Genomic DNA, 16,078 nt, shown 5'->3' on the forward strand with positions numbered 1-16,078 from the left:
TCTAGTAACTCCTGTAATTGTTTCTTTAACTCCTCAAGTTCTGCCTTTGTCATTCTATATGGTGCCTTTGAGATCAGATTTGTACTTGGAATCACGTCAATAGCAAACTTAATTTTTCAATCTGGTGACAAGCCCGGGAGATCTTTTGGAAAATATCAGGAAAATCCTTTACCCGTATCTGTTGTAGGATTACTTCTTCTTCTTTGTTCTCTATTATATTTGTGAAATATCCTGTGCATCATTTCTCCAATAATCGATGTGTTTGAACATAAGAAATCAAGCATGGATGCTTAGACTGTGTCAAGTCTTTAGATTGGAATTCCTTGTCATTTGAAATATTAAATCTGACCCTTTTCCTATGACAATCTAAATTGGCATGACATGCCGCAAGCCAGTGCATCCCTAATATAATGTCAAAGTCCTGCATATCTATAAGTATGAGGTTTACTGGCATTTCCCTACCAGCTATCTCTATGGTACAGTCTTGACATATTGTATGAGCCATTAAGTCTTTGTTGGTGGGGGTGGAGACTACTGGTATGAAATCTAGTGGTGTCTTATCAACATTCAGATATCGCGCAAAACCAAATGAAATAAAAGAGTGCATAGATCCTAAGTCTATCAGAACTCTAGCTAATGTACTAGAGATAGTAAGTGTACCTTAGATTACATCTTGAAAAGCTTCAGCATCTTTCTTCGTGATGGAATATACCCTCCATTGAATCTTCGGCTTATTGTGCTCAATCATAAGAGGATAGTCCTTGATTTAATGTTGGTTGCTACCACACTTGAATCATGCATTTATTAGCTTATAGCAGGGTTTAGTGCCATGGTTCCATCCATAATGTTGGCAAATCTAATCTATCACTTGTGTTAGAGCCTTCGCACTAGTAGCAAGGTCAGTCCTCTATCTTTAGTCTAACTGTGATTACTCTGGGGCCCTCTTCTTGTTACCTAGTACTAAGTTCCAGGGTCACTGGTGTTGCTGCGATAAATTCTCTTCGACTATCTTAGCTCGTGCCAATGCCTTCTCATATGTTCGTATCTATATCACGGAGATAGTGTCCCAAATTTCTTTGCATTGCCCCCTGTGGAAATTTATAGCTTTTATGCTTTCTTCAACTAGCAAGTGCGGTGCGAAGTGAGCCAACTCTGTAAAATTCTCTGCATACTCTGTTTGTAAAGACCCCAGAAATGTGAAAATGAAATGAGTATTTAAACACATAAAATGCGGAAGCGAGATCAAAATTTCAGTTAACATCCCTTACACGAAAACCAAAAACGTACTTAAAATATAAAAGATTAAACTAACTAAAAGAGAAACTCGAAAATAAAACTATGAGTATGACTACAGAGTCTCTAGGCATCCCCTTCGTCGTCCTCCTGCGGAACGGGCTCGGGAACCATGTCTTCCTGATCTGAAATGGTTAAAGAAGGAGTGAGCTACACTAGCCCAGTAAGAACATCACGATATCTCACCGTCACGGAGGTAAAGGTGGGTAGAAAAACACAAAAGACCAATGGAGCATGATTTACAACAAATCCTTTTATTTATGATAAAACCTTTACCATCCACTTATCTCGGTGGAATTCATGAAACAATATAAGAAAACAATAACATTATCACAATCATGGAATAATATAAGCTGTAAAACATAGCACTTATCACGCCTTTTGTAATTCAATCATTATACCACATATCCTTTTCTCATTTACCAGCCTACTAGTATCCATGGGGGTCCATAGGGGTCCCGCTACCCGTTAACCTTTAACATTCATAATCAGTTTCCAGGGCCGTCTCCATACCCCGTCCGGTATGGGCGCCAAAACCATAAACCTCAATACCCCGTCCGGTATGAGGGTGAAACGGGCCGTCCCCATACCCCGTCCGGTATGGGCGCCAAAATCATAAACCTCAATACCCCGTCCGGTATGAGGGTGAAACGGGCCGTCCCCATACCCCGTCCGGTATGGGCGCCAAAACCATAAGATCTCCATACCCCGTCCGGCATGTGAGACCACAATCCCGGTAGGGTTCCCTACGGACCCGGTCCGTCCACCATCTCCCAGGATATCTAGTCAGGCTGACCCCATCATACAATTATCAGTCTATACAATCTTTCATTTTCCTTTTCCTCAATAAGCATCATCAATTCACATTTAAACAAGCAAATCGTAATTCATGCCAAACAGACAACATACAGTATCAGTTCTTCAGTCTTTCAACCCATAATTAATAAAACAGTAATATATGCACTCGAAATTATAAAATGAACACATCAAACCTCATAATGCATTTAAAGCTGTAAAACAGGCCAAATAACAGTAAATCATCAATCACACTAGACTCGGGCTCCATAAGCAACCTTAAGCAATTTCACACATGCGTTAATTCAAGAAATACCGTTTTATCATTTTGAACTTTAATACCGTGATAGGAAATATGGTGAGGGGTCCTTACTTGTTTTCGGGATCCGAATACGATTCACAGTGCGCCTACAGGCCGTCCCTAATTTTCCCTGAATTTTTTCCTGGGAACTGAAACACACTAACGGTACCTGCACGTGTTCCAAAAAATCTCAAATTAGGCTCAGGGCCCTTTTTTGGCCAATACCGCAACTCCGGCACGGCGGCTCCGCCGTGCTCCGGCGACGGCACTGCCGCTTGCGGCGGCGATTCGCCTCGGGTTGCCTGTTTTTGGCCGTTTCCGGCCGAATTCGTCCACACTCGCATCGGTCCTTGCGAGAAAACAACCCTAGGGCCCTCGGGGGGCCAAAAAATCACGGAGAAGCGGAGCTTACCGGCGGCGGCGCTCTCGGGTGCGGCAGCTCTCCGGCGAGGTTCGTAGTTTGGTGATTCGGCTCCGATCAACCTGTAGAAAAAAGAATGGTGATCACGGTGATATAAAAATTGCATCAAACGGAGGCCGGGAAGGGCCTCGTCGGAGGCAAAAACCGAGAGGGGGCGCGGCGGTGCCGCTGGTCTTCGGCTGCGTATTCCGGCCGTTTGGCCGAGATTTTGGCTTCGATTTGGCCACAGGAGGAATCAGCGTGGAAAAACGAGTCGGGGGTATGAAATTTACCTCGATCGGCGGTCAGAAATTTCCCCGGTGCGGCGATGGGTGGCGGCGATCGGCCTCTGGTTCGTCTTCTCCGGCGAGCGGCAGCCGGCTAGGGTTTGTGGTATGGTGTGGGGGTTCTATTTATAACCCCTTGCCTTTTGATCTCAGCCGTCCATTTTGTTTTAATCTGGGCTATTCGTTTTTGATTGAATCTGGGCCGTCCGATCGCGCGATTGATCTGGGCCGTCCGATCGCGCGATTGATCTGGGCCGTCCGATCGCGCCCACGCGGATCGCCAACGTGGCCCGTTCCGGATTGATGTGGTCTTGCCACGTGGCAGGCCCCGGTTGGCCGGGACTGCTGACCGGGACTAGTTATCGGGCCTGCTGACGTGGCTGCCGACGTGCCTTTTTTTTTTTTTTTTTTTTTCTCCTTGGTCCGGGCGCTACAACTCTCCCCCCATAAATAAATTTGGTCCCCAAATTTGCCTCATTACTCTTGATCAAAGAGATGGGGATATTGGGCCCTAAATTCTGATTCCAGTTCCCAAGTCGCCTCCCTAGGCGTGTGGTTCTGCCACATGACTTTTACAAATGATATTTCCCGGTTGCGGAGTATTCTGCTTTCTCGGTCCGTGATACTGACCGGTACTTCTTCATAAGACAAGTCCTCTCGGAGTGGAAGCGGTTCGTGAGCCAAGACATGAGAAGGGTCCGGGTTGTACTTACGTAGCATAGATACATGAAACACATTATGAACCCGGGAGAGCTCAGGAGGCAGTGCAAGTCTGTAGGCAGTGGTACCAATCTTGTCTAAGATTTCAAAGGGTTCAATATATCTGGGGTTTAATTTTCCCCTCCTGCCGAAACTGCTAATTCCCTTGAAGGGGGTGACTTTAAGGAACACCCGGTCGCCTTTCTCAAAGCCAGGTCCCTTCTCCGGGTATCGGCATAACTCTTCTGCCTACTCTGAGCTGTCTAGATGTTCTTCTTGATCTTAACTATCTTGGACGTGGTTTCTTCTACCAAATCCGGGCCAAACAATCTTCTATCGCCCACTTCCTCCCAACAGATCGGCGACCTGCACGGACGCCCGTATAGCGCCTCGTATGGGGCCATGTCGATGCTTGCTTTGTAGCTGTTGTTGTAAGCAAACTCTATCAGGGGTTGGTGGTCATCCCAATGGCCCCCGGAGTCAAGGACACAAGCTCGGAGCATATCCTCCAGCGTACGAATTGTCCTTTCTGATTGTCCATCGGTTTGGGGGTGGAAGGCAGTACTAAGAGACAGCTTTGTTCCCATAGCTTGCTGGAAACTATTCCAAAACCGAAAAGTGAATCTGGGATCCCTGTCAGATACCACAGTTACTGGAACTCCAAGTAGTCTGACTACCTCCCGGATATACATTCTTGCCAACTTGTCCAAGGGATCAGTCATTTTGATGGCCAGGAAGTGGGAAGACTTAGTGAGTCGGTCAACAATTACCCATATAGCATCATGTCCCGATCGTGCCTTGGGTAGTCCCGATACGAAGTCCATGGTGATATGTTCCCACTTCCACTCTGGAATCGGTAAAGGCTGAAGTAACCTACCCGGGCGTTGATGTTCTTCTTTGACCTGCTGACATACCAAGCATTTAGATACAAAGTCGGCTATATCTCTCTTCATCCCATTCCACCAGAATCGAGGTCGCATAGTTCGGTACATTTTCGTACTTCCTGGATGCATGGCGAACCTTGAACTATGGGACTCTGTCATGATGTCTCTTCTTAACTCACTGTCGTCTGGGACACACACTCTGTCCCTGAAACGAATCAATCCGTCGGCAGAGATATGAAATTCTGAGTTCACTCCCTGTTCTGCATCCTTCTTGCGGGTTACTAGGGCGGGGTCGATTGACTGGGCTTCCTTTATTCTTTGGATTAACTCGGGTTGGACTGCTAGATGGCTCAAACATGTGGCCCTCTTCAGATCTCGCAGTCGAACCTGCTGCGTGGCCCCAATGGACCTGCATTCTAAAACCATCAGATGGGCCAGGGTGCCTGCACTTTTCCTGCTGAGGGCATCGACTACTACGTTGCCCTTACCTGGATGGTATAGGATGTCACAATCATAGTCCTTGAGGAGTTCCATCCACCTTCTCTGACGCATGTTGAGATCCTTCTGAGTGAAGATGTGCTTCAAACTCTTATGATCGGTGTAGATCTGAAAGGTCTCTCCATTCAAATAATGGCGCCAGATTTTCAGGGCGTGTATGATTGCGGCAAGCTCCAAGTCATGGGTAGGATAGTTCTTCTCATGATTCTTTAGCTGTCTAGACCCATATGCTATAACCTTTCCATGCTGCATCAGGACACAACCCAGACCCAGATAGGAGGCATCGCTATAAACTGTATACCCTCCTGATCCACTCGGTAGAGCCAGCATGGGTGCAGTAGTCAGTCGCTTCTTCAATTCTGAAAAACTCCTTTCGCAGTTCTCATTCCAATCAAACCTTGCATTCCTCTTTGTGAGTCGGGTTAGAGGAGCCGCTAGACTGGAGAACCCTTCGACAAACCGGCGGTAATAACCTGCCATCCCTAGGAAACTGCGAATTTCCTTAACTGTTGTCAGCCTTTCCCAACCAAGTACCGCTTCAACCTTTTCGGGGTTCACTGACACCCCTTCCTTCAATATAACATGTCCTAGGAAGGCGGTTTGCTCGAGCCAAAATCCACATTTGCTCAACTTTGCGTACAACTTCTTTTCCCTGAGTACCTGTAGGACTTGGGCAAGATGACGAGCATGTTCTTCTCTACTTTTTGAGTAGACTAAGATATCATCGATGAACACGATGACAAATTGATCCAAGAACTCTCTGAAGATTCTGTTCATTAGATCCATAAAGATGGCCAGGGCGTTGGTTAGCCCAAACGGCATAACCAGGAACTCGTAGTGTCCGTACCTGGTTCGGAATGCCGTCTTGGGGATATCCTCTGCTCTTACCTTTACCTGATGGTAACCTGATCGTAGATCTATTTTAGAAAAGATCTGTGCACCCTGCAACTGATCGAAAAGGTCATCAATCCGAGGAAGAGGATATTTGTTCTTGATTGTTACCTTGTTTATCCTTCTGTAATCAATGCACAGTCTCAACGTTCCATCTCCCTTCCTTGCAAAAGTAACCCCGGCACCCCATGGGGAAACACTATGCCTAATGAAGCCACTGTCTTGTAGCTCAGTGATCTGTTTCCCTAGTTCTTCCATCTCGATGTGACTCATTCGGTAAGGAGCTACTGAGATGGGCTGGGTACCTGGCTGTAAGTTTATGGTGAACTCGACCTCCCTGTCCCTTGGTAGACCGGGCAGTTCATCCGGAAATACGTCTGGAAAGTCTCGGACTACTGGAATCTCTTGGATACAAACTTCTTTCTTGGGTTTACCTAGTTAGAGAAAATACAAGATTAAGGCACTGGAAATCAAGAAAAAACTTGCCATTTGGGAAATCAGTACTGAATAATTTTATTAACTTGTAAAAGGCTCCTCGTTGGGAGGATTAAATACAATCTTTTTGTTAAAGCAGTCTATGGTGGCGTGATACGCCGCTAGCCAATCCATTCCTAGGATTACATCAAAATCCCCCGTGTCTAAACCTATCAGGTCTACCCTCAATTCCCTATCTGCTATCTCCACGGCACATGCCCTGTAGACAACCTCTCCTAGCAATGTCTCCCCCCCAGCGGTAGATACAAGCAATAATGAATTAAGTCTATCAGGTGATACACAAATTTTGGAAGCAAGAACATGTGAAATAAAAGAATGTGATGCACCAGTATCAAACAAAACATGAGCAATATGGCCAGAGATAGTATACATACCATGTACCACGTCCGGGTCTGCGTCGGCATCCTTCTGGGTAAGGTTGTAAACTCTGCCCTGGATTGGAGGCCTTCTCTGATTCTGGTTCCTGGGGCATTCCCTTGCATAGTGCTGGGCACTGCCGCATATGCGACAGGTGTCGTTGAGGCGGTAGCAGGGTCGGTCCCCGTGATCCCTGCCGCAGTACTGGCAGATCTTCCCACGTGCTGCCCCCATAGCCTGAGGAGGGGCCTGGACGGCAGGTCTGGGCCTCTTACTGGGTTGGACAGGCATGATAGGTGCTGGCCTGCAGAGCGGGGCTGAGAGTCGGGAACTTTCCGCTAGCTGAGGGCGGGTGTCAAAGCTTCTTTCTATGATCTGCGCCTTAGCCAAGACTGCCGAATACGTCTTGAGCTCCATCACGAGTAAGTGCCATCTGATCTCCGGGCGGAGACCCCACTGGAATTTCCTGGCCTTTCGGCCCTCATCCATCAATGTCTCCGGGGCGTGTCGGCCCAGCTCCAGGAACTTACGAGCATAGTCCGACACTGTCATATTTCCCTGGACCAATTGAGCAAACTCTATTTTCTTTAGATGTTGGATGTGTTTAGGGAGATACTCCGCATGGAAGGCCGCCAGGAACTGCTCCCAAGTAACTGGTGTAGGCAGGGTGGCCCGCTTGAGCTCCCACCAGCGTACTGCTTCCCCTACCAGCATGTAGGAGGCAATGGCAGCCCTCCGCTCAGGAACTACTCCCAAGGTCTCGAAGGCTCTCTCAGTCTCTGCCAGCCAATATTGGGCCTCTTCAAAAGAGGATCCCCCTGCAAAAGTAGAAGGGTTCAGTCTTCTGTACCTCTCTATGAAGCCGGGGTCGATCAAGGAAGGAGCGGGGTCCCGAGGTAGAGGGACTTGGGCCGGCTGAGGGTGAACTGGGGGACCCTGTGGTGGAACCTGCTGATGTGGTGGGGGCACTGGAAAGTGCTGTGGCGGCGCCTGCTGGTACTGTGGCTGTGGTACCGGGTCGTACCGCGGCTGTGGTGCCGGTTGGTACTGTGGAGGAACAGGCTCCTGCCGGGGTGGTACGGGATCAGCCTGCTGTAGTGGGGGCTCAACCTACGCTAGCGGAGGAGGTCCGGGTAACTCCCTTCTCTCCTCTTGCCTTCTCTGGGCAGCTACGAGAGCCTCCACCATCTCATACAGTCTGTCAAGATCCTCCCGAAGCGAATTATCCTGAGCCGCTCGGTTTAGTGGGGGCCTTCCTCTCCTCATTCCTGTGTACCTGCATTCACAAGGAATGATTGAGTAACGATATATCGGTGAGTATTTATCTAAGGCACTATTGTGTAAGGGATGGGTCCGAGGAAACGCGGCTCTGATACCAACTGTAAAGACCCCGGAAATGTGAAAATGAAATGAGTATTTAAACACATAAAATGCGGAAGCGAGATCAAAATTTCAGTTAACATCCCTTACACGAAAACCAAAAACGTACTTAAAATATAAAAGATTAAACTAACTAAAAGAGAAACTCGAAAATAAAACTATGAGTATGACTACAGAGTCTCTAGGCATCCCCTTCGTCGTCCTCCTGCGGAACGGGCTCGGGAACCATGTCTTCCTGATCTGAAATGGTTAAAGAAGGAGTGAGCTACACTAGCCCAGTAAGAACATCACGATATCTCACCGTCACGGAGGTAAAGGTGGGTAGAAAAACACAAAAGACAAATGGAGCATGATTTACAACAAATCCTTTTATTTATGATAAAACCTTTACCATCCACTTACCTCGGTGGAATTCATGAAACAATATAAGAAAACAATAACATTATCACAATCATGGAATAATATAAGCTGTAAAACATAGCACTTATCACGCCTTTTGTAATTCAATCATTATACCACATATCCTTTTCTCATTTACCAGCCTACTAGTATCCATGGGGGTCCATAGGGGTCCCGCTACCCGTTAACCTTTAACATTCATAATCAGTTTCCAGGGCAGTCCCCATACCCCGTCCGGTATGGGCGCCAAAACCATAAACCTCAATACCCCGTCCGGTATGAGGGTGAAACGGGCCGTCCCCATACCCCGTCCGGTATGGGCGCCAAAATCATAAACCTCAATACCCCGTCCGGTATGAGGGTGCAACGGGCCGTCCCCATACCCCGTCCGGTATGGGCGCCAAAACCATAAGATCTCCATACCCCGTCCGGCATGTGAGACCACAATCCCGGTAGGGTTCCCTACGGACCCGGTCCGTCCACCATCTCCCAGGATATCTAGTCAGGCTGACCCCATCATACAATTATCAGTCTATACAATCTTTCATTTTCCTTTTCCTCAATAAGCATCATCAATTCACATTTAAACAAGCAAATCGTAATTCATGCCAAACAGACAACATACAGTATCAGTTCTTCAGTCTTTCAACCCATAATTAATAAAACAGTAATATATGCACTCGAAACTATAAAATGAACACATCAAACCTCATAATGCATTTAAAGCTGTAAAACAGGCCAAATAACAGTAAATCATCAATCACACTAGACTCGGGCTCCATTAGCAACCTTAAGCAATTTCACACATGCGTTAATTCAAGAAATACCGTTTTATCATTTTGAACTTTAATACCGTGATAGGAAATAGGGTGAGGGGTCCTTACTTGTTTTCGGGATCCGAATACGATTCACAGTGCGCCTACAGGCCGTCCCTAATTTTCTTTGAATTTTTTCCGGGGAACTGGAACACACTAACGGTACCTGCACGTGTTCCAAAAAATCTCAAATTAAATGACCATTAGGCTCAAATTAATATAGTTTTGACCATACGCTAAAGCGCAAAGATCCTGAGTGTTACACTTAGCTATGAGTGAAGAGTGCATGGACCTTGGATACTTTATTCATTTAGTCTAAATCGAGGAGGGGAGGGTGCGTGTGTGGCTAAAGTTCAGCGAATATGGTGAATCTATACGTGGATAGCTTTGTGAAACCTAGTCCAGATATGGATAGGTATTTATGAACGTTTGGGTCACCTAGTCAACGTACTTATTATGGAAAATGTAGGATTGTGCGTGTGCTATCCATGTAATGGGAGGATCCTTTCACCTCTCCTCGATGATGATATAAACGACATCACGCGATGAAACCTGAAATATGACCTTCCAAGTGTCCATGTGTTATTTTGAGCATATTTGTAAAATTTTAAGTGTATTTGTGATATTTCAAATTTATAAGTGATACTCGAGTGTAACTGAGATATTCGATTAAAATGTATGAAATTTTGGTATAAGAAGTAACTATAAATAATAAGTGAATTCCTAAGCATAAGATTGTGAAGTTACAAATATTGTAAAAAGTTGTAAATAAGTTTTGATTTGAAAAAGATTAATATTGAATATGTTACATGTTTGTGTATGTTTGCATGATGTCTGATTTGGGCCTTGAAATAATGGAAATACTTACTGAGTTGGTAAAGCTCGTTAAATTTTACCTTGACTTTTTCAGAGTAGGAAGAACCGGACTAGTTGTCAGATGGGTGAAAGACATGCGAAGGTGTCTTAATTAGTGGACATTTTATTCTTATTTTGGTTCTCTCATCATTTTTTTAAACAATATTTTGACCTCATGTTTTATATATATAAATATTGAATATATCACACGAGATGTTTTGTTTTATATTAAACTTTTGAGCTGCACATATGTATGAGTTGTGGGCCTCATTAGCTAAAAAACTATATGAGTATATTTGTGTTTCATTATTGGGGTTTGTGGCATTACATCGACTGGGTTCTAGTTCCAAAATAGAAGAGGAAATCTTCGGGATTCGGAGGGAAGATTAGTAGAGCTGGTGCGTAGCTTCGGATGGTTGCATAATTTATTCTGCAATTTGATTTTTGAAACAAAATGAAAAAATGACAATGACAAGGATTTGGCATCAATAGAAAGAAAAAGGAAGAGACAAAGGTTGAGCCTTACCTCGTGAAGAAGAGAAGATGAGTGTAAAAATGAATGAGAGAGTAAAAGTTTGTAGAGATCTCTGATCTTCCTTCAGAAATGTTTAGAGTTCTCACTTATTTTTAGCTCTCAACTCTCTTAGTTTTTATCTATTCGGATGGAATGAAGGTAAATGAAGGAGAATAAGAAGGAATAAGGTAGAATAGCACGGGAGAAACATGGCAAAAAGGGGCCAGCCGATTACATGCAAAAAGCATAAGCCATTAATTGGCTTGGTTGGTTGACCGAGGTTGGTGTGAGTCGATCAATGTATGTCAGGTGGAAGCATGATACTACAGAGACAGTGGGCTACCTGCCTGAACAGAAGCTAGTCAATGGGACGCTTGCAGAATCTGTTCTTCATGTGTGCAGGTGCACAACAACCCAGACGAGCTGGGGGATTCCTGCTCGCAGGACATGCAGATTCCCGCGAAACATGCAAATGCCCATGGGTATGGGGGAAAGGTGGCCACGGACACCTTCGTGTAGGCGACCTTCATGCGGGCAATGCCCGTGTCTGGTGTTTTGGCCACATGGGTGGTGTCTGTGGGTTTGTGGATCAAGTGCCTGCAGATGGGGATATGGAATCCCGCTAGTTGAGTTAAGAAAATTTAAAATTTTGCATGCCATTTTCATAATTTTTTATTCTTTCTTATGCATTTTTCTAAGAAATCTAACAACAATAATTTAAAATGAAAGGAATCAAAATTAAACTTCCAAAAAATCTAAAATTAAGGTTTCTAAATTCTTGGGGGGTTATATTTTTCCCCTAAAATTTTGGTAAACTTGCATGATGTCTTTAGCTATTTCTAACCTAAAAAATATAACTCACAACATTTAGAAACTAATCTCAAAATTTTAAGAGAAATTAAATACAAATGAAGGAGGAAAACTTACACTAAGCTCGTGAGCTTTCTCCCTCTCTTTCTTTATTTTGTTTTAGCTTCTTCCTTCCTTCTTCTTCTTTCTCTCTTCTTCTCATAATTTGGGTAGAGTTTCCTTAAGGAAAAACACCTAAATTCCCTCAAATTCCCTCGCTTCTCTTAGGTCTTTTTCTCTCTTCTTTCTCTCTTTAACTTTCCTCTCCTTCACTCTAAAATGCATTTCCCATCTCCCCACCACTATTTATATAGGTGGGAAGCCCAAATGGTTGCCCAAGAGGGGTTCAAGTGGCAAATTATGAGGTTGCCACCTCAATTTTTCAAGCTTATCCCTTTTCCTCTCGTTTCCCTTTTCCTTTACCCTTAAGTAATTCTAGAGTATTCCATCCTTATGCTCCTTCTAAGAGCTTCCATATCAAACTAGCCAAGGTACTAGAGACAGCAAGCATACATTGAATTACATCTTAAAAAGCTTCAGCATCTCTCTCCATGATGGCATATTGAGTCTTTTGCTTTTTCTACTCAATTAGGAGCAGACAGTTCTTGATATGATGTTGGTTGGTACTGCACTTAACGTGTCTTTATCAGCCTGTAACAATGTTTGGTGCCATTATCCCATCCATAATGTTGGCATGTTTGTCCTATTTTTGTGTTGGAGCCATCACAATAGTAGCAGGGTCAGTTCTCTATCTTTTATCTAGATATGTTGCTCTGATGCCCTCTTTTTGTTGCCTAGTACAAGGTTTCTAGGTCGCTGGTGCTGCTGTGATAAATTCTCTTTAGCAATCTAAGCTTGTGCCAATGACTTCTTGTATGTCTGTATCTGCATCACAAAAATTATGCCCTATATTTATTTGTGTAGCCCCCTTTGGAACTTCATGGCTTTTGTGCTTTCCTCAGCCACTATGTGGGGTGCAAAGTGAGCCAACTCTATGAACTTCTCTACATACTCTGCAACTATCGTACTTCCCTACTTTAGCTCTATGAACTCCATCAGTCTCTGCTCCTTGATCTAGTTGGGGAAGTACTTTTCGTGAAAGGCTGTCAGAAACATCTCCCATAAGATTGGAGCTCTAAGAGAACCTTCTTTCAGTCATTACTAGTGTTTTGCAGCTCCCTCAAACATAAATATAGCGAGTTCCAGTTTCTACTCGAATGTAAGTTTGAGAACTTTAAACACCTTCTCTATTTATAGGAGCAATTGCTCAACTGTAGTTGGAGAAGGTCCTTTTCAGAATACAGCTAGATTCATCTTTCTAAACCACTCAATCAACTTCCCGTTATCTGGCTCATCTAGTTGTGGTGTATTTGTAGAGGCATGATTCTAGTTGCCATTAATATGACCATGATGATTTCCATTACCGTCGCTGTTAGGATTATGGGCCATATTTTGATACACTATTGATTTAGAGCCCTCCACAAGTTGTGTGAGGCTCTCAACTGTCTGTTTGAGGCGATCCTCCCTATCCAAATACACAGTCTCTCTCCTATTCCCTACCATTTCCTACATCTAGAAACACTAGGTTAGGAGTTAATTCCATATGACATCTAACCTTACTAAATTATCTAATCTAAGTCTCATGTAATACTAATCCTTGAACTCCTCTATGACGTCCCAGTACTCAATGGGGCATCGATGTCTGATAATAGAATAGATACGAGTGCAAAACATAATACATACATCAGCGGAAGCAAATCATCCCTTATATATACCGATGTAAATCACTGAGGTTAACAAATTGGCTACACAATTTACGATATTGGGTTTAGCTAATTCTACAAAATACAAAAGGATTCAATCAGAATACAATAAAATAAGAAGAACTCGTCTTCTACTGGTCCGCAAAGGGGTCCAAGCAAGTTTTCAGGGGAAGATCGCAAGACAGGTCTTCACTATCAAAATCATTTGGGGGGATGGATTTGCGGTGAGTTCCATATAACTCAGTAAGGGAGACAATATATAAATCACACTATCAAAGTTTCAAGAGTTATAATTAAATTTTTTAAAGTAAACCATCCAATATCATTATAATCAATTTTACCTTATTTGTAGAGATCATCTGACATCACCAATTTAAAAATTTTGAAAACACCTTTCTATTTAGCTATGAAGATGATTTAAAATACATATCCAAATTCATAAGCATAATGACGGATAAGTGAGAAATATATGTCATCAAAAGCAAAACTGTAAATAAGTAGCAAACATCGACGATAATCCTATACCTAACAAATCAACCTTTTATTTCAGTTCAATTTTTACAGATCTTCGTGCGAAGACATTGGGGCCTATATCAATTGAGGGCAGAGGGGACCCCCAACTACCATTGTAAATGGGAAACAATGCAATACAGCATGATCTATCGATCAATATTCTATGACCACAACATTACGGCGCCACTGTGGCCCCTACAGTCACTCGCGATCTACTCTCGTCAAAGAGGACACAGTACCATTCACAAATAGGGGTCCACCAACAGTCAGTAACGATTAGATCATATAACCTCTTAGTGATATCAGTTAACGGATTTCAGTTGTTTATTTTTATTTTCAGACAAAACATAGAATGTCAGTTAAATAACAAGTTTTCAAAACAATTAGATTTTTAACCAATTCGGGCTTCGTGGAACTCATACCTAAACCCAGACCCAAACGAGACTTTTAGACAAACTCAGCCCATTGAGGGCCCACTAAACCTAACCAGACTCGAAGAGGATCCTTCAAACCATCCTGGCCTAACAAGGGCTCTTAAATTAACTTGAATCCGAAGAGGACCCATTGACCAAACCCATACCCAAAAGGGATTTATTGACCTAAATCGAGTCCAATCCTTTGACCAAAACTTGAATTGAAAAGGATCTATTTATCTAACTCGACCCCAGATTCGATGGGGGATCTCTTGACCGACCCAATCTATTGACTGACTTGGCCAAAATTGAGGGTCCATTTGACTTACCTTGACTAATTAGGACCCATTTAAATAATTTGGCCCGTAAGGGCCTAACCCAAATTAAATCTAGATCCATTGTCTGACATCCCAAATGCTAATTAAGGTATAAAGGTTCCATATACAGAAACATATTACGAGTGCTGTGACTTTGGGCTTTTTTTCTTACTTTAAAGTGTCAATTAGTCAGACGAGCTACTAAGGTAGTTGACCCCTTCTACTTCTAGAGAGGAAGGGAACTCTCTTTTATTTATTTCAGCGTAGTAGTTAATTGTATGTAGCGGAGTAAATTTACACATATAACATAGGCTAGAAGTGGCAACAAAATATCAAAATACAAAGAGGGCCACTTCTTTCACTATGTAAAAGGACTCGTTAAAGTGTGGGACAAGTCATGTACTCAAAGTTTATGGATCCACGGGATCATCAAAGACTTCAAGGAGTATGTCAGCAATCGGTTCCTCACTATCTTCCTTATCTTGAGAGGGGTATGGAAATGAGTGAGTTCCATATACTCAGTAAAGAAAATAGTATTTAAATAACATCATAAGAATTTAAAAGTGAGTAATTACATCATCAACACTTACCACCAGGAGTCACGTCATGATCTTTTTAAAATTTATGAAAATAATTTGTTTATTAAAAAAAAGATCAAATCTATCATGTCATGGTCATATCAATCAAATCAATCATGCTAATAATAGAAAAAATAAAATAAATCATGATATGCATAGTTTTTCATATCATTTCTTCGCGAAGTCGTTCTGCCTTTCATCTACTAAGGGTAGTATGGATTTCCGACTACCCATGTGGAATGACCAGTTTAGTTATAACAACAATTTACAGCTTGCCAAACTATGACACAATCTATGACTACAGTTGTGTCAATCACAGTGGTCCTATCAGTAAAACTATGACCACGGCCGTACTTCGCCAGGGTGACCCTTACAGTAATATCGCATCACCACTCTCGTCAGAGGGTACGCCGTCATCCATAGGGAGTGATCCTCTCAAGTCTTTTTAGACCAGGTGGGGGAGGAGGAAACAGGAATCCCTCAGAGATAAAAAGTCTAACGAAACACTTTATGAATTATGTATGTCAATACGGATACATATTTCTCATTTCTATATAACATCTCATACTTAATCACTTTTTCACATATCAGTCTTGCTTTCAAGCATTAAATCATTTAAACCACATGTAAATTAACAAGTTTATATATGATCATAAAACAAGCATTATCAAGTAAAATTTACTTCGTTTAGACATTTAAATATAATCATGCAAATCATAAATTCAAACTTCATAATTTTGCTCTAGAATGCTCCTTAGGATGTTTAAAAGTAAATACTAAAT

This window comes from Carica papaya, chromosome 4, assembly GCF_054855325.1.
Source record: "Carica papaya isolate Zhongbai chromosome 4, ASM5485532v1, whole genome shotgun sequence".
Taxonomy (NCBI): Eukaryota; Viridiplantae; Streptophyta; class Magnoliopsida; order Brassicales; family Caricaceae; genus Carica; species Carica papaya.